The sequence below is a fragment of the Oncorhynchus gorbuscha genome, unplaced genomic scaffold (assembly GCF_021184085.1).
Source record: "Oncorhynchus gorbuscha isolate QuinsamMale2020 ecotype Even-year unplaced genomic scaffold, OgorEven_v1.0 Un_scaffold_2398, whole genome shotgun sequence".
Lineage (NCBI taxonomy): Eukaryota > Metazoa > Chordata > Actinopteri > Salmoniformes > Salmonidae > Oncorhynchus > Oncorhynchus gorbuscha.
The window spans coordinates 1-18262 of record NW_025746923.1 but is presented as its reverse complement, the minus strand read 5'-3'; the positions used below and the strand labels follow the sequence as shown (position 1 = coordinate 18262).

Below are 18262 nucleotides of genomic sequence, written 5' to 3'. Positions count from 1 at the left end.
AGTTTGCTTCTTTGGAAAACGCCAAACCCAACATCAAAGAAAGAAGTGTGATGATAGGCTATGTACTTATCCAATGTCCTCATTACAGAACAGGCCTGGGAATAAATAGCCTATTTTTCTTAATCATCATGCAGGACTAGTTGGCTAAGACTAGGCTTTACCTCTTTTGAAGCGTGAACAATCTGGTTTAAATAGAGCATGTTTATTTCTTAGATGTTTTGTATGAGAGTTAAAAATATATATATATTTTTTTATAAATTGAATTGCAATCAAATATCCAGTTGTATACATTGTAGTCCTAATTCATTATGGGAAGTTAGAAAAAGATTGAAATGCATATCTTGCACTTCAAAATGCAATATATCTTTGAATGGGTGAGAATTGGAAGGTTGCTTTATCATGTCTATCACCTCTGGTCAGGTGAAACAATTGTATGCTTGCTATTAAATCATCTTTATACAAAGGAGTGGGCAGGTACGTAAATAAGTGATGTTTTTGGCGACAGTTTCTGCAGCTGACTGTAGGCTAGGCTGTACAGTAATACAGAGAGGGGTTGGACCACTGTATGTTTGCATATGGGAGGAGCGCACGCTCAAAGACAGAGTTCATTTCAGCCATGTAAACATTAGGAGTTTGATCGCTGAAAGAACAAGGCGCACAACTGGAGAGGATCCCAAGCAAGACAGGTAGGTTGATAAACGATATGCTCTATATAAAATGAATTATAACCAAATGCACGTATGCTAGGCTACTAAATAGCCTAGAGTGAATTGCATCATATGGAATGAATATTACAACGTGTGAAGATAATTATTGTGATCTAGGTTGGTATCGCCAATTTATGTTATGTTGCCAGTAGGTCACGTCATTGTAGTTCGACAACAAAATACGTTTTTCTTTCATTCACTGTGTAGCCTATAGTCATGGACAGTTCCAAATAGCCTAGTTTCCAAATTAAAACATGATCTTTCACAATAGTAAATTAGCAAACAAAGATGCATGAGTGGTGAAAGAATACTAGCCTAATACTGTGCACGAAATGAGGATGTCATGTGAAGATACTTTATTAGGGCCAAGAGAACAGGTTCGTTATCATTCATTGGCAGCATGACGTGGAACAGGAAATACTGTAGACAAGGCACACTTCTACAGGTGATATGTTCTTGTTGAACGTCTAAACTATGCTAACTATACAGTATTTGAATATAATACGTTTAATGTACAAGCCAACGACGTAGGCTACAGTAGATGTTCAAATGTTTCTTAGTCTAATTACATTACATTAATCCAATACCGGCCCATTTCCAATTGCAGCAGGTCTATGAAAGTCTGGAAATGTCCTTCCATTGAGTTACAAGAGACAGAACAGCTCACAGAACCCTTAACATTATAATGACTATTTCCATGGTGGAACCCTCACCTCACCCTGGTGCCCCTTTTAGAACATGGTGGTAGGTGAAGGTGGGGGGTGCTGTGTCCTACTAACTAACCAGGGCTGTTCCTGAAAAGTAAATGTTAAATGTGGAGACCTGCTGCTCAGCACACAGACACACCCCGCCGCAGCGCCCTGTAATCCTGGAACCCAGGCAGTCTCCATACCCTGAAATTATCCACCAGGCACCCACCCATGTGTGGCTAAGCCACCAGGGTGTAACAGAGTGGTTTCAGCCGACCGGAGACCTGCCCATGTTGGTCTTCTAAGGGGGAAAGATAAAGCTACTGCTATGTGCTGCCGGTTAATTATTTTTCCATGTAAAAGAGTTGGAACATGCACATGTTATTTGGTCCTATGTCTTGATGGAAGACAGGCTTGAACTTTACAATGCTAATCAAATCAAACTTTATGTCACATGCGCCGAATACAGTGTAGACCTTACCATGAAATGCTTCCTTACAAGCCCTTAACCGACAGTGCAGTTGAAGAGTTAAGAAAATATTTACCAAATAGACTAAAGTAAATCAATTTTTTTTTAAAGTAACACAATAAAATAACAATAACGAGGCTATATGCAGGTGGTACCAGTTAGAGGTAATTTGTACATGTAGGTAGGGGTGAAGTAACTATGCATAGATAATAAACAACAAGTTGCAGCAATGTACAAAAGGGATGGGGGGGTCAATGAAAATAGTCTGGTGGCCATTTTATTAAATGTTCAGCAGTCTTATGGCTTGGGGGTAGAAGCTGTTGAAGAGCCTTTTGGTCCTAAACTTGATGCTCCGGTACCGCTTGCCGTACAGTAACAGAGAAAACAGTCTATAACTTGGGTGACTGGAGTCTGACAATTTTATGGGCTTTCCTCTGACACCGCCAAGTATATAGGTCTTGGACAGTAGGAAGCTTGGCCCCAGTGATATACTGGGCTTTATGCATTACCCTCTGTAGCGCCTTACGTTCAGATAACGAGCAGTTGCACATACCAGACGGTAATGCAACCGGTCAGGATGCTCTCGATGGTGCAGCTGTAGAACTTTTTGAGTATCTGGGGACACCTGCCAAATCTTTTCTGTCTCCTGAGGGCAAAAAGGTTTTGTTATGCTCTCTTCACAACTGTCTTGGTATGTTTGGACCATGATAGTTTGTTGGTGATGTGGACACCAAGGAACTTGAAACTCTCGACCTGCTCCACTACTGCCCCGTCAATATTAATGGGGGCCTGTTCCACCCGCCTTTTCCTGTAGTCCACGATCAGCTCCTTTGTTTTGCTCACATTGAGGGAGAGGTTGTTGTCCTGGCACCACACTACCAGTTCTCTGACGTCCTCCCTATAGGCCGTCTCATCATTGTCGGTGATCAGGCCTACCACTGTTGTGTCGTCAGAAAACTTAATGGTGTTGGAGTCATTTTTGGCCATGCAGTCACGGGTGAACAGGGAATACAGAAGGGGACTAAGTACACACCCCTGAGGGGCCCCAGTCAGGAAGTTCAGGATCCAGTTGCAGAGGGAGGTGTTTAGTCCCAGAGTCCTTAGCTTAGTGATGAACTTCGTGGGCACTATAGTGTTGAACACTGAGCTGTAGTCAATGAACTGCATTTTCACATAGGTGTTCCTTTTGTCCAAGTGGGAAAGGGCAGTGTGGAGTGCAATTGAGATTGCGCCATCTGTGGATCTGTTGGTGCGGTATGCGAATTGGAGTGGGTCTAGGGTGTCCGGGAGGATGCTGTTGGTGTGACTCATGACTAGCCTTTCAAAGCACTCCATGACTACGGACATGAGTTCTATGGGTCGGTAATCATTTAGGCAGGTTACCTTCGCTTCCTTGGGCACAGGGACTATGGTGGTCTGCATGAAACATGTAGGTATTACAGACTCGGTCAGGGAGAGGTTGAAAATGTCAGTGAAGACAGTTGGTCTGCGCATGCTTTGAGTACACGCACTGGTAATCCGTCTGGCCAGTGGCTTTGTGAATGTTGACCTGTTTAAAGGTTTTTTCACATCGGCTACCCAGAGCGTTATCACACAGTCATCCAGAACAGCTGGTGCTCTCATGGATGCTACTGTGTTGCTTGCCTCGAAGCGAGCATAAAAAGCATTTAGCTCATCTGGTAGGCTCGCGTCTGGGTTTCCCTTGTCTGTAATAGTTTTCAAGCCCTGCCACATCTGATGAGCGTCAGACCCAGTGTAGTAGGATTCAATCTTAATCCTGAATTGACACTTTGCTTGTTTGATGGTTCGTCTGAGGGCATAGCAGGATATTCTTGCGTACAGTCACTGTGGGAACAACGTTATCAATGGACGTATTGATGAAGCCGATGACTGAGGTGGGGAACTCCTCAATGCCATTGGATGAATCCTGGAACATATTCCAGTCTGTGCTATCAAAACAGTCCTGTAGTGTAGCATCCTTGTCATCTGACCCTTTCCGTATTGAGCGAGTCACTGGTACTTCCTGCTTTCAGAAGGAATCGGAAGGATAGAATTATGGTAAAATTTGCCAAATGGAGGGTGGGGGAGAGCTTTCTATGCGTCTCTATGTGTGGAGTAAAGGGGGTCTAGGATTTTTTTCCCTCTGGTTGCACATGTGACATGCTGGTAAAAATTTGGTAAACGGATTTAAATTGTCCGACCTTCCAATGCTGTTGCCCCTATTGTTGAGTGAGAAGGAGAAGTATCGGAGAAAGAGAGCAATCACTGCAATAAGAAGAAGACTCAATGATTAAGAGCTCAAATCTAAGAAATTTGAAGAAGGCAAAGTAAATGTGGAAATTTGGGTTGTTTCTAAAAAGGTCTTATTAACAGACAACGATATGTCAATATTCCTCTGTTAGGCAGTACCTCATATTGATTACTGTGCATTTATCTATTCACTGACTGAACTTTATTTAAATCAACCGCATTGATTGGACAGTGGGAAAGGACATACAGTGATTCCTGACCTGCCATCATTCATCCCATTATTGTGTGCTGTGCCGTAAAGCCTTCACAGTGTATGTAAACCACTGTCTAAAAATGCATAATTAACTGCTCTCACATAAACATACATCCATATTTTCGAACCTGCATTTAGCATCATATTCCACTTAGAGCTCCCCATGAAATGTCTCCTCAAATATGATCATGATTGCTTTCCAAACATTTCTAAACTAAACTGCAAAGCTCTTAAATAGTGTATGTTTCTTTCTCTGTGTGTGTGTGTGTGTGTGTGTGTGTGTGTGTGTGTGTGTGTGTGTGTGTGTGTGTGTGTGTGTGTGTGTGTGTGTGTGTGTGTGTGTGTGTGTGTGTGTGTGTGTGTGTGTGTGTGTGTGTGTGTGTGTGTTTAACTATCCTCAAGTGGAGACATTTTGCCACTCCCCACAAGGAGAAATGCTATTTTAGGGGTGGTTAGGGTTACAATTCGGGTTAGAATTATGGTTAGTGTTAGGGGTTACATTGAGGGTTAGGTATAGTTTTAGGGTTAAGGTTAGGGATTAGGGTAAATAGTATTCTGGATGGGACTCTTCACTATGATGAGCTCTGATCTCCACAGGGCCGAGTCACTTCTGGTACTGACTCTGCTTTATTTTTAACCCTCCCTTTGATGGTGAATCTGACTAAATAACTGGACAGCTGTCATGTAACATGTCATTATGTGGGACCCAAAATGGTGGCCGCAGTTTCACGACTCCTCTAGAGTAAAATACAGCTTTCATGGCAACTGGGGCGGCTCCTCTAGAAATAGCTAGTATAGCTAACATGAGGAGAGTGGAGTGCCATCCATTACTCAGTCTGTGAGCATGTGGGATAGGTTTGGCTGCCAGTTTTCCCATCACCACCCATCCCTGTAGACTCTGAGAGAGAACTGGGTGCAGCAGTAGGGACTGCTGGAAAACAGGCTTTGCTGTGCACATCTGGGAGGGCCAGTGGAAAACTAGCCTGGTGGTATCTGTTGACCTGCAGGTCAGTACACAGTACAGTCATGCGGAGGACACCATTGGAAAGAAATATCTTCAATCTCATCTGAAAAATATTAGTTACAGTAAATACGAATAGAAATAAATTATAGACTTATATCCACACCTTTACTTACTCATAGAAGCCCTGTAGCATATTTTAGCCCTTATGATACTCTCTGCACTGTCTGTAACCTTGAGAGAGTATTGAGGGACCTGCCAGTGATTGATAGCCTTGAGGGAAGCATCAAAACTTTGAGTATTGGCCTCAGTGCTACAGAAGGAGAGGAGACAGAGAAGGCTCCTTGACAAGGACATGTTGCCTTTGATGTGGTTACTTGTCTATATCATTTACTGATATAGGATTCCTAATAGAGCTTTGTTCAGAGAGCAACAGTCAGGACCATAGTTATTGGTTTACAGCCATCCTCTCAGAATCTTGTTACATAAGAGAAAGCGAAACATCTGTGAGTCAGGAAGGTGGTGTTCTGTCTGAAACTTGCTGATCGTGGTGACCCGTGGAATGTTGTCCCACTCCTCGTCAATGGCTGTGCGAAGTTGCTGGATATTGGCAGGAACTGGAACACGTTGTCGTACACACCAAACATGATCATTGGGTGACATGTCTGGTGAGTAGACAGGCCATGGAAGAACAGGGACATTTTCAGCTTCCAGGAATTGTGTACAGATCCTTGCGACATGGGGCCATGTGTTATCATGCTGAAACAAGAGGTGATGGCGGTGGATGAATGGCATGACAATGGGCCTCAGGATCTCGTCACGGTATCTCTGTGCATTCAAATTGCCATCTAAAAAACGCAATTGTGTTCATTGTCTCTAGCTTATGCCTGTCCATACCTTAACCCCACCGCCACCATGGCGCACTCTGTTCACAACGTTGACATCAGCAAACCGCTCGCCTATACGACGCCATACACATGATCTGTGGTTGTGAGGCCGGTTGGACATACAATGCTATTTTAGAGAATTTGTCAGGAGGCGGCGACTTATGATAGAGAAATGAACATTCAATTATCTGGCAACAGCTCTGGTAGACATTCTTGCAGTCAGCATGCCAATAGCACACTCCCTCAAACCTTGATACATGGGTTGTGTGACAAAACGGCACATTTTAGAGTGACATTGTATTTTCCCCAGCACAAGGTGCACCTGTGTAATGTTTAATCAGCTTTGTGATATGCCACACCTGTCAGGTGGATGGATTATCTTGGCAAAAATAAATGCTCACTAAGAATAGGGTTGAAATACAAATTTGTGGAACATTTTTGAGAGAAATAAGCTTTATGTGCGCATTGGAACATTTCTGATATCTCGGGGCGTCAGGTAACTTAGTGGTTAGAGCGTTGGACTAGTAACCGAAAGGTTGCAAGATTGAATCCCTGAGCTGATAAGGTCAAATCTGTTGTTCCGCACCTGAACACGCAGTTAACCCACTCCTAGGCCGTCATTGAAAATAAGAATTTGTTCTTAACAGACTTGACTAGTTAAATAAAGGTTAAAAAAATGAATTCAGCACAACACGTTGCATTTCTATATTTTTGTTCAGTATAAGATGCATTTTGGAAGCCGGAGATGCACTCGCACCTTTTAAAAGGCGGCAGAAGCTTGTGAAGTGCAGGAGAATAGAAAAGGGCCATTCCTGAAGTCCTCTCACATCATGAACTGAAAAGAGGTAGAGAGCATGAACAGGCAGAGATTATCCCCATTTAAAGTACATTTTACTGGCATCCTTTTTGGTTCATGTCTCCTGTATTGGAATAGTGGAATACTATACCATGCTGTGTTGCGTTCTCTTCCTTTTTACTCTACCACTCCGTGTTGTGTCGTGCCTAAGAACAGCCCTTAGCTGTGGTATATTGCTCATGTACCACTTCCCCCTCGGGCCTTATTACTTAATCCTTTTCTCTTTCCGTGTTGCTGTTGGGGCGATTTTCCCCAGTGAATGAAACCATGTTTTGTACTGTCGGGTCAATCTGCCTAAGGCAACGTTACGACACCACCGTACAGTTCTTTAAACGGTACACTAGAAGGCTCAGTTAGAACACCAGGATGCAGCCTATTTCGGGTCAGGTGCAAAGTACTCTACTTTGCTATTCAAATTCCGTGAGTAGCCCTCTCTTCTGAGGGACCTGTTCATATCAGTTTGGAAATTGTATCTAGGGTGGGTAGATAGGCAGCATGTGTACTGTTTTGGCCTAACCATTTGGTATTTTATTAGGATCCCCATTAGCCGGTGCAAAAGTATCAGCAACACATGAAACATGACATAATACAGAACATTTAATAGACAAGGACAGAACTACTACATCAATTTGAAAACCATACATAAAATTGTGCAGTGCTTCCACCTAGTGGGTAAAATACCTCTAAGAACATGGTCCACCTACGGAAATATAACATGCCTCTACAGTATATGAAACAACACAACGTATTCCTTTTAACTTGAGAATAAACACAAGGTAAAGTTCTGAATGATTATTCCTCCATGTCCTGTATCTCCTAACGTCCACGCAAGGTGGACGACACAAGCCATGTGACATGGTGTTCAGTGAGCAGCTTCTACACTGTAACTACTTGAGGCAGTCTTGCAGAACATATAGTCTATACATGTGAAGCCTGCATTTGAATTCAGTTTCAACATGGTCTGTGAAGTCTGCATATCAATTCAGTTTCAATAAACAACTAAACTTGGAAACATGTTATAAACCAACCATTATTATCACCCCCTTTGAGTCACTAAATCAACCCAGATATATACACACTAGTTAGTAAGGACCTGGCACTAGGATTTAACACCTCAGACCTCACGGATGCTTTAAATGGGGGTCCCCTTCAACCCAAAAGAAACAAAAAAAAAGGGCTCAGTCCCAAATAAACTCATGTTCCTGTGTCCAAGATTCTGTGCTTTATTCTGGCGTGTGAATGGAAACCTCTAGTCAACGGACCTGTGGCTTTAGGTAAGTCATGGTCCTTTGTTTTGGCTAGTTTGTCCACCTCTGGAAAGTGGAAGGTTGACAGTAAACTGTCTATTACTCCCACATCAAATGAACAATTCTTTATTTTTGTAGCTACAGTTGTTCACTTTTTAGAGTTTAAGCATGTGGTTGCAATAACATTTTCTCTAATGATTAAAGACTACAGAGAAAAATTCACTTTGAATTTCAGAAGGCGACCCCTTGCTCTCAGTGTGTGTGTGTGTGTGTGTGTGTGTGCCTGGAGGAATGTGACGCAGGAGAGGTGTGTCTGTCGACAGGTTTCAGTCAGTCTCAGGTTACACACACACACACACTTTGCTCTTTGGCCGTGTGAATCTCGCAGGAACACTGGAGCCTCCCTATACTAAGACTGTCATCTGTATCTGTGATAGAAGATACCAACTCCGTGGTCTCAGTCATCCATCCACCCCCTGGCTGAAGATTTAATTTGCAGTAGGCCTTGGAGTCAGAGGTTATACTTAGCTTAGGACTCTTCAATCAAGCCAGATGCCCTCAATTTGAGAGCTGGATAAGCAATGGGCTGGGCTCTCTTTTTCTTAGCTCAGAGAAACCTCAAAGTACAGTGCAGTCGGTGTAATGTGTCTATGCATTGTGTGTGTTCGAACATGTGTGCATGCATGGTATTGTGTGTGTGTGTGTGTGTGTCTTTTACCTGGATTGTCAGCTGGTACAATGGGATTGTGTGTTCTTGTGCATCGGGACAAAGCCCCCCTGATTGGTGCCCTCCCTTTATGAGAGAGCGTCCATAGGTTCTAAGTCATTCCCACAGACACCCCTCTCGCCGCTCTCTCTCCTCTCTCTCTCTCACCTCTCCTCCCATCTGTCTACCTCTCTACCTATTCTATTTCCCTCTCTCTCTCTACCCATCTATGTCTACCTCCCTCTGTCTCTCCTTCCTCTTCTCTCTCTTTTGTTTACTTCCTCCTCTCTACCTATTATCTCTCTCTACCTCTCCACTCTGGCTCTTTTTTCCCTCTTCCTCTCTAATTCTTCCCTCTCTCTGCTCTCTCAAATCTCAGACCTAGCCTACAGTACAGTGACAGTCTGTCCAGCCAGCACACTTCATACAGCAACTACATACAGATGTTTGCATCTCCCCAACCAATCTCCATTTCCTGTATCTCCTATCTTCCATGCAGGCTGATACACAAGCCATGTGACATGGTGTTCAGTGAGCAGCTTCTACACTGTAAACTACTTGAGGCAGTCTTGCAGAACATATAGTCTATACATTGAAGCCTGCATTTGGAACCGTTCCTGGCAGCTGGGATATAGAGAGTAGGCTGGGTAATCATCTCAGGCAGGGAGGACAGAAAGAGAACTATTGCCGTGGCGGAGCTACAAATGGTTTGATCACCCAGATCCTCCTGACAGAAGAACAAACTTGCAGTCAAATAAAAGCCCCAGGCCTGGGTTCAAATACTATTTGAAATCTTTCAAATACTTTTGAGTGTTTGCTCTAGTCTGCCTGGAATGCCAGGTGGGTGGGGTTTGTAACTATTCTATTGGTCCATTAAGCCATGCAAGTTTTAACCCTACAAATATTGTAGAAATTAAGCTCTGGATCTCTGCTAAATGATTGTAAGTCGGGTTCAAATGGATAAGAGCTGTCTGCTAAATGACTTAAATGTAAATGAGCCAGTGCTTCTGGGAAATGTAAATAAAGCAATAGGTTTCAACAAAGAGCATTTTGAGGAACATATTTGAACTAGGTCTGAGAAGTCACAGTAAACATCTGGTGCAAGTTTCAGAGTCACCACCTCCAGTGCTCATCATCATCCTAATCTAAATATAAGAGTAAAATAAACACTCACGAATCACAGTAAAACATTTAAGCTGATAAGCATCTGGAAGTTTAAATCATCCTACCACATAAACATTAAGCTGCTCATCATCATTCTAATCCTAAATATAAAGAGTAGTGGAATCCAGTAAACATCTGGAAGTTTCCACCACCTCCCTGCTCATCTCATCCTAATCCCTAAATATAAAGAGTAGTGGAATCATAAACATCATCCTAATAATATTAGTGGAATCACAGTAAACATCTGGAAGTTTCTAAATATAAAAATATAAAGAGTAGTGGAATCACAGTAAACATCTGGAAGTTTCCACCACCTCCCTGCTCATCATCATTCTAATCCTAAATATAAAGTAGTGGAATCACAGTAAACATCTGGAATTTCCACCACCTCCTGCTCAAACATCTGGAAGTTTCATCTGGAAGTTTCCCACCTCCCTGCTCATCATCATCCTAATCCTAAATATAAAGAGTAGTGGAATCACAGTAAACATCTGGAAGTTTCCACCACCTCCCTGCTCATCATCATTCTAATCCTAAATATAAAGCCTAATCCTAAATATAAATATAAAGAGTAGTGGAATCACAGTAAACATCTGGAAGTTTCCACCACCTTGCTCATCATCATTCTAATCCTAAATATAAAGAGTAGTGGAATCCTCCTGGAAGTTTCCACCACCTCCCTGCTCATCATCATTCTAATCCTAAATATAAAGAGTAGTGGAATCACAGTAAACATCTGGAAGTTTTATCCACCACCTCCCTGCTCATCATCATCAATCCTAAATATAAAGAGTAGTGGAATCACAGTAAACATCTGGAAGTTTCCATCTGGAAGTTTCAATCCTCCACTGCTCATCATCATCATTCTAATCCTAAATATAAAGAGTAGTGGAATAACAGTAAACATCTGGAAGTTTCCACCACCTCCCTGCTCATCATCATCCTAATCCTAAATCATCATTATGGAGCCATGGCTTTTCATGTACTAATGTTCTATTGCATTAAAGCAAACCAGCAGCCTTGCTTAGGCTACATTCTGAAAACTTTTGGGGAAGTGGTTCCTATTTTGGTTCTGGCATCATCCCTGGACTACCTATTTAGAGAAACGACAATTTGTTTTTTTTTGCCTAGAAGGTTGGCAGGTTTTTTGGGGAGAAAATGTGGTATTTAAACCCAAACTATTTAAATCACAGGACAGGAGATGATAGTTGACGAGTTAGTAATTAAAGGGACATACAGATATAGGATTTGCTAGTTTTATATTTTATTTTATTTCATCTTTATTTAACCAGGTTAGCTAGTTGAGAAAAAGTTCTCATTTACAACTGAGACCTGGCCAAGATAAAGCAAAGCAGTGCGACAAAACAACAACACAGAGTTACATGGAATAAACAAGCGTACAGTCAATAACACAATAGAAAAAAAAGAAAGTCTATATACAGTGTGTGCAAATGGCATGAGGAGGTATGGCAATAAATATTAGCAAAGTAATTACAATTTAGCAGATTAACACTGGAGTGATAGATGAGCAGATGATGATGATCAGATGATGGTGTGTAAGTAGTGATACTGGTCTGCAAAAGAGCAGCAAAGTAAATAAAAACAATATGGGGATGAGGTAGGTAGATTGGGTGGGCTATTTACAGATGGACTATGTACAGCTGCAGCGATCGGTTAGCTGCTCAGATAGCTGATGTTTAAAGTTAGTGAGGGAAATGTAAGTCTCCAGCTTCAGCGATTTTTTTTTAAATTTTATTTTAATTTTTTAAATTTTTTATTTTTTTATTTTTTTATTTTTTTATTTTTTATTTTTTTGCAATTCGTCCCAGTCACTGGCAGCAGAAAACTGGAAGGAAAGGTGGCCGAAAGAGGTGTTGGCTTTGGGGATGACCAGTGAGATATACCTGCTGGAACGTGTGCTACGGGTGGGTGTTGTTATCGTGACCAGTGAGCTGAGATAAGGCGGAGCTTTACCTAGCATAGACTTGTAGATGACCTAGAGCCAGTGGGTCTGGCAATGAATATGTAGCGAGGGCCAGCCGACTAGAGCATACAGGTCGCAGTGGTGGGTTGTATAAGGCGCTTTGGTAACAAAACGGATGGCACTGTGATAGACTGCATCCAGAGTAGAGTATTGGAAGCTATTTTGTAGATGACATCGCCAAAGTCGAGGATTGGTAGGATAGTCAGTTTTATTAGTGTAAGTTTCGCGGAGTGAGTGAAGGCTTTGTTGCGAAATTGAAAGATTTTGGATTGGAGATGTTTGATATGAGTCTGGAAGGAGAGTTTACAGTCTAGCCATACACCTAGGTATTTGTAGTTGTCCACGTGTTCTAGGTCAGAACTGTCCAGAGTAGTGATGCTAGTCAGGCGGGTGGATGCGGGCAGCGAACTGTTGAAAGCATGTATTTGGTTTTGCCAGAGTTTAAGAGCAGTTGGAGGCCACGGAAGGAGAGTTATATGGCATTGAAGCTCGTTTGGAGGTTGGTTAACACAGTGTCCAAAGAAGGGCCAGATGTATACAGAATGGTGTCATCTGCGTAAAGGTGGATCAGGGAATCACCAGCAGCAAGAGCGAGGTCGTTGATATATACAGAGAAAAGAGTCTGCCCGAGAATTGAACCCTGTGGTACCCCCATAGAGACTGCCAGAGGTCCGGACAACAGGCCCTCCGATTTTACACACGTAACTCTAACTGCGAAGTAGTTGGTGAACCAGGCGAGGTAGTCATTTGAGAAACCAAGGCTATTGAGTCTGCCAATACGAATACGGTGATTGACAAAGTTAAAAGCCTTGGCCAGGTCGATGAAGACAGCTGCACAGTACTGTCTTTTATCGATGGCGGTTATGATATCGTTTAGTACCTTGAGCGTGGCTGAGGTGCACCCGTGACCGGCTCGGAAACCGGATTGCACAGTGGAGAAGGTACGGTGGGATTCGAAATGGTCAGTGATCTGTTTATTAACTTGGCTTTCAAAGACTTTAAAAGGCAGGGCAGGATGGATATAGGTCTGTAACAGTTTGGGTCTAGAGTGTCACCCCCTTTGAAGAGGGGGATGACCGCAGCAGCTTTCCAATCTTTAGGGTTCTCGGAAGAAATGAAAGAGAGGTTGAACAGACTTGTAATAGGGGTTGCAACAATGGCGGTGGATAATTTTAGAAAGAGAGGATCCAGATTGTTGTTGGCCGGGGTTGGAGTAGCCAGGAGGAAAGCATGGCCAGCCGCAGAGATATGCTTATTGAAACTTTCGATTATCATGGATTTATCGGTGGTGACCGTGTCACCTAGCCTCAGTGCAGTGGGCAGCTGGGAGGAGGTGCTCTTATTCTCCATGGACTTTATAGTGTCCCAAAACTGGAGTTAGAGCTACAGGATGCACATTTATGTTTGAAAAAGCTGGCCTTTGCTTTCCTGACTGACTGTGTGTATTGGTTCCTGACTTCCCTGAACAGTTGCATATCGCGGGGACTATTCGATGCTATTGCAGTCCACCACAGGATGTTTTTGTGCTGGTCAAGGGCAGGCAGGTCTGGAGTGAACTATGGGCTATATCTGTTCTTAGTTCTACATTTTTTGAAAGGGGCATGCTTATTTAAGATGGTGAGGAAATTACTTTTAATATATAGCAGGAAGATAATCCTGCAGCAACAGGAAATTTGAATTATTATGTGTATTATATTTAATGGAAATGTTTGTAGGTTTTGATTTAAAATTTTGATGGGCAGAATCAAGTCTGAAACTTCAAATTGGAAATGACAAATTTCAGAAGCCATTTTAAACTTCAAATATACTGCATATTTGAAATGTCCTGCATTGCAGGAATGTTCTCCTGCAACAGAGTGATCAGATTAAGATCCTACATATGTAGCCTACTAGCATTTCGTAATGATGACTTCCTTGCCATCTGGTATTATTAATTAGCATCTCAGTGTACAACTGTCCTTTTGCAAATGGAATGGTGGTGGATATTAGTGTACTGTAGTTGTTGTTAACTGAAGAATGAGAAGAGATTGTCATGAGTTTCCAACAGACATGTCTGTCTCCAGCCAAATTAAAGACAATGAGGGAACATTAGCCAGTAATTACCCACAGATAGGCATTCCATCCTTCCATTACGGCTCAAGTCTCTCCAGTGTCTTCTTTCTCCTGCAGGAAACAAGCACACAGTAAACACCTTTTTGAACCAAAATGAAACTGAAATCCTAACCTCTTGTTCTTCTTCAGGGGGAAGACATCTTTGCCTCAGTCAAACCAAATACAGTAGGCCCAACAACAAGGACTAATTCCTATTTCTCCAGGCCCCTCAGAGGCACTAGCTGACTGAGTGAACCAGAGAGCTCTTCATTGGTGTGTGGACAGTAGACAGTGTTGGACCATGGTGCTCGTGGACCCGACTGCATCCCATCTGGACCCGGGCATGGATGGTGAGAGCGGGGTCCTTGCCAGTGTCTTTGGGGTCCTCCCTAACGCCAACTGCCCCAAACACGGGCAAAACACTCCGGAGGACACGAAACGATGCCTACGCAAGGTCATCGGGCACCACAGGGACTACGTGAAGATCTCGCTGCCCGACGCCAAGGGAAACCGGCTGCCCACGGAGTGGTGGAAGACAGCCATTGCGTTCTTCTACGCCATCTTCAACCTGGTCCTGACCACCGTGGTCATCACGGTCGTCCACGAGAGGGTCCGGAGAAGGAGAACAGCCCGCCACTGCCCGATAAGTTCTTTGACTACATCGACCGGGTGAAGTGGGCGTTCACAGTCACCGAGATCAACGGCATGCTCCTGGTGGGAATCTGGGTTATACAGTGGCTGTTCCTCAGATACAAGTAAGAGAACGGTTATCTTGGGATATCTGTGTCACAGGCTATCCCCATGTATGTGACATTCTAACCAGACTATACAACATTCAGGTTTAACAGTATAAGACAGTGATTGCAGGCTATATGAAGTGCTACGGTATGCTGAACATGACATTTTCATTATTATTATGTCACAGGAGGTTAGTGGCACGTTAATTGGGAGAATTAATTGGGGAGGTGGAATGGTATCAAACACATCAAACACATGGTTGGATGCCATTCCATTGGCTCCGTTCCAGCCAATATTATGAGCCGTCCTCCCCTCAGCAGCCTCCACTGTTCTATGTCCAAGAGAAATGTTCCACGGCCCTTTTAACAGTGGCCTGTTTGATGACATCATTTATTTTCCCTTTGTGTGTTTGTTTCCAGGTCGATTGCAGGTCGGAGGTTCTTCTTCCTGATTGGCACCCTCTACCTGTACCGCTGCGTCACCATGTACATCACAACCCTTCCTGTACCCGGCAATCACTTCACCTGTGCCCCCAAGGTGTGTGTGTGTGTGTGTGTGTGTGTGTGTGTGTGTGTGTGTGTGTGTGTGTGTGTGTGTGTGTGTGTGTGTGTGTGTGTGTGTGTGTGTGTGTGAGCTGTGGCATGTGACCCACGTCCTACCGTGATCTCATCCTGGCTCCCTCCAGAACTCATATCGATCTGCCTGCCATGCTCAATAGCTGCTCATAAAAAAAGCCATTTTGGATTCGAACCCTGGAGACACAAACATTATCGCATCCGGTCTTGAGTTCGATTGGAAATATATGCCCCAGGGAATTGAGGTTTTCTGGGTATTGTGGTACAGTGATCTGATGGGAGAAAGATGACGACACTGGCGAGTTTAAATGCAATTTCATTGGATAGGTACAATTCTATCCATTAACACAGGCTCATATTAACACTTCCAAACATTTACAATTGAAGTCGGAAGTTTACATACACCTCAGCCAAATACATCTAAACTCAGTTTTTCACAATCCCTGACATTTAATCCTGGTAAGAATTCCCTATTTTAGGTCAGTTAGGATCACCACCACCCACTGGGAATGTGAAATGTCAGAATAATAAGTAGAGAGAATTATTTCTTTCAGCTTTTATTTCTTTCATCACATTCCCAGTGTGTCAGAAGTTTACATACACTCAATTAGTATTTGGTAGCATTGCCTTTAAATTGTTTAACTTGGGTCGAACATTTCGGGTAGCCTTCCACAAGCTTCCTACAATAAGTGAATTTTGGCCCATTCACTCCTGACAGAGCTGGTGTAACTGAGTCAGGTTTGTCCGCCCTCCTTGCTTGCACACTTTTCCAGTTCTGCCCACAAATGTTCTATAGGATTGAGGTCAGGGCTTTGTGATGGCCACTCCAATACCTTGACTTTGTTTTCCTTAAGCCATTTTTGCCACAACTTTGGAAGTATGCTTGGGGTCATTGTCCATTTGGAAGACCCATTTTCAACCAAGCTTTAACTGATGTCTTAAGATGTTGCTTCAATATATCCACATAATCTTCCTCTCTCATGATACCATCTATTTTGTGAAGTGCACCAGTCCCTCCTGCAGCAAAGCACCCCCACAACATGATGCTGCCACCCCCATGGTTTAACATGGTGTTCTTCGGCTTGCAAGCCTCCCCTTTTCCCTCCAAACATAACGATGGTCAATATGGCCAAACAGTTCTATTTTTTGTTTCATCAGACCAGAGGAATTTCTCCATAAAGTATGATCTTTGTCCCCATGTGCAGTTGCAAACCGCAGTCTGGCTTTTTTACAGCAGTTTTGGAGCAGTGGCTTCTTCCTTGCTGAGCGGCCTTTCAGGTTATGTCAATATAGAACTCGTTTTACTGTGGATATAGATACTTTTGTACTGGTTTCCTCCAGCATCTTCACAAGGTCCTTTGCTGCTGTTCTGGGATTGATTTGCACTTTTCGCACAAGTATGTTCATCTTTAGGAGACAGAACACGTCTCCTTCCTGAGCGGTATGACGGCTGCGTGATCCAATGGTGTTTCAACTTGCGTACTATTTGTACAGATGGACATGGTACCTTCAGGTGTTTGAAAATTTCTCCCAAGGATGAACCAGACCTGTGGAGGTCTACAATTCTTTTTCTGAGGTCTTGGCTGATTTCTTTTGACTTTCCCATGATGTCAAGCAAAAAGGCACTGGGTTTGAAGGTAGGCCTTGAAATACATCCACAGGTACACTTCCAATTGACTCAAATATTATCAGAAGCTTCTAAAGCCATGACATAGTTTTCTGGAATTTCCCAAGCTGTTTAAAGTAGATGTCCTAATTGTTTTAATGACAAACCTAAGTGTATGTAATCTTCCGACTTCAACTGTACGTAATTTAGCAGATGGACTTGTCCAGAGCGATTTACGGTAGCGAGTCCATACTTTTAATATTTTGTTTGTACTGGTCCCCTATGGGAATCAAACCCACAACCCTGGCATTGCAAGTGCCATGCTCTACCAACTGAACCACACGGGAACATCGTTTGTGTTGCACTGATGTTACAATGACGTTTTGTATAATGGTCTTTATTCCTCTAACTGAAGCTGCTTGTATTGTCTGTCAAGCTAATCTCTCTCTCCTATCTCTTTCTCTCTCAACCCCCCTTCTCTCTCTCTCCCTCCTATCTCTCTCAGCTGTATGGGGACTCTCACGCTAAGATGCAGCGTGTGCTGACATTGATCTCCGGCGGCGGTCTGTCCATCTTCCACCTCATGTGTGGTGACTTCCTCTACAGTGGACACACCGTCATGCTTACCCTCACCTACCTGTTTATTAAAGAGTGTGAGTGCTGGATAAAATATATCACACACACATCTAAATACTGTTCATTCTTGATAACAAACAAGTATATCATATTCTCATCTAGGTTAGATTATCTGTTAGGTCAAACAAGGTCCCATAGCTACCGCATCTGGATTATGTAGTAATGTTACCAGGCAGATATACATTTGGTTGATGGAGGGACATTTTTTCAGGTGTGGCCTGATCCTCTATTACAGTGTTTCCCAAACCCTGCCCCCCTCCCCTTCTTCAATAACCAACTCATCATCAAGCTTAGATCATTTGAACCAGCTGTGTAGTGCTAGGGCAAAAAACTAAACGGTCCCCAAGCGGGGCCCAGGACCAAGTTTGGGAAACCCTGCACTATTACACGTGTCAAACTAATTCTAAGGGGCTGTCTGTGGTTTCACTTCTCTCTTGTCACTA

The 18262-nt window shown here is 43.1% G+C and overlaps 1 pseudogene; it reads left to right on the top strand.

Moving 5' to 3' along the window:
• The first annotated feature begins 373 nt into the window (after positions 1-373).
• On the top strand, positions 374-17836 carry LOC124025740 (annotated as a pseudogene).
• Positions 17837-18262: the final 426 nt, after the last annotated feature.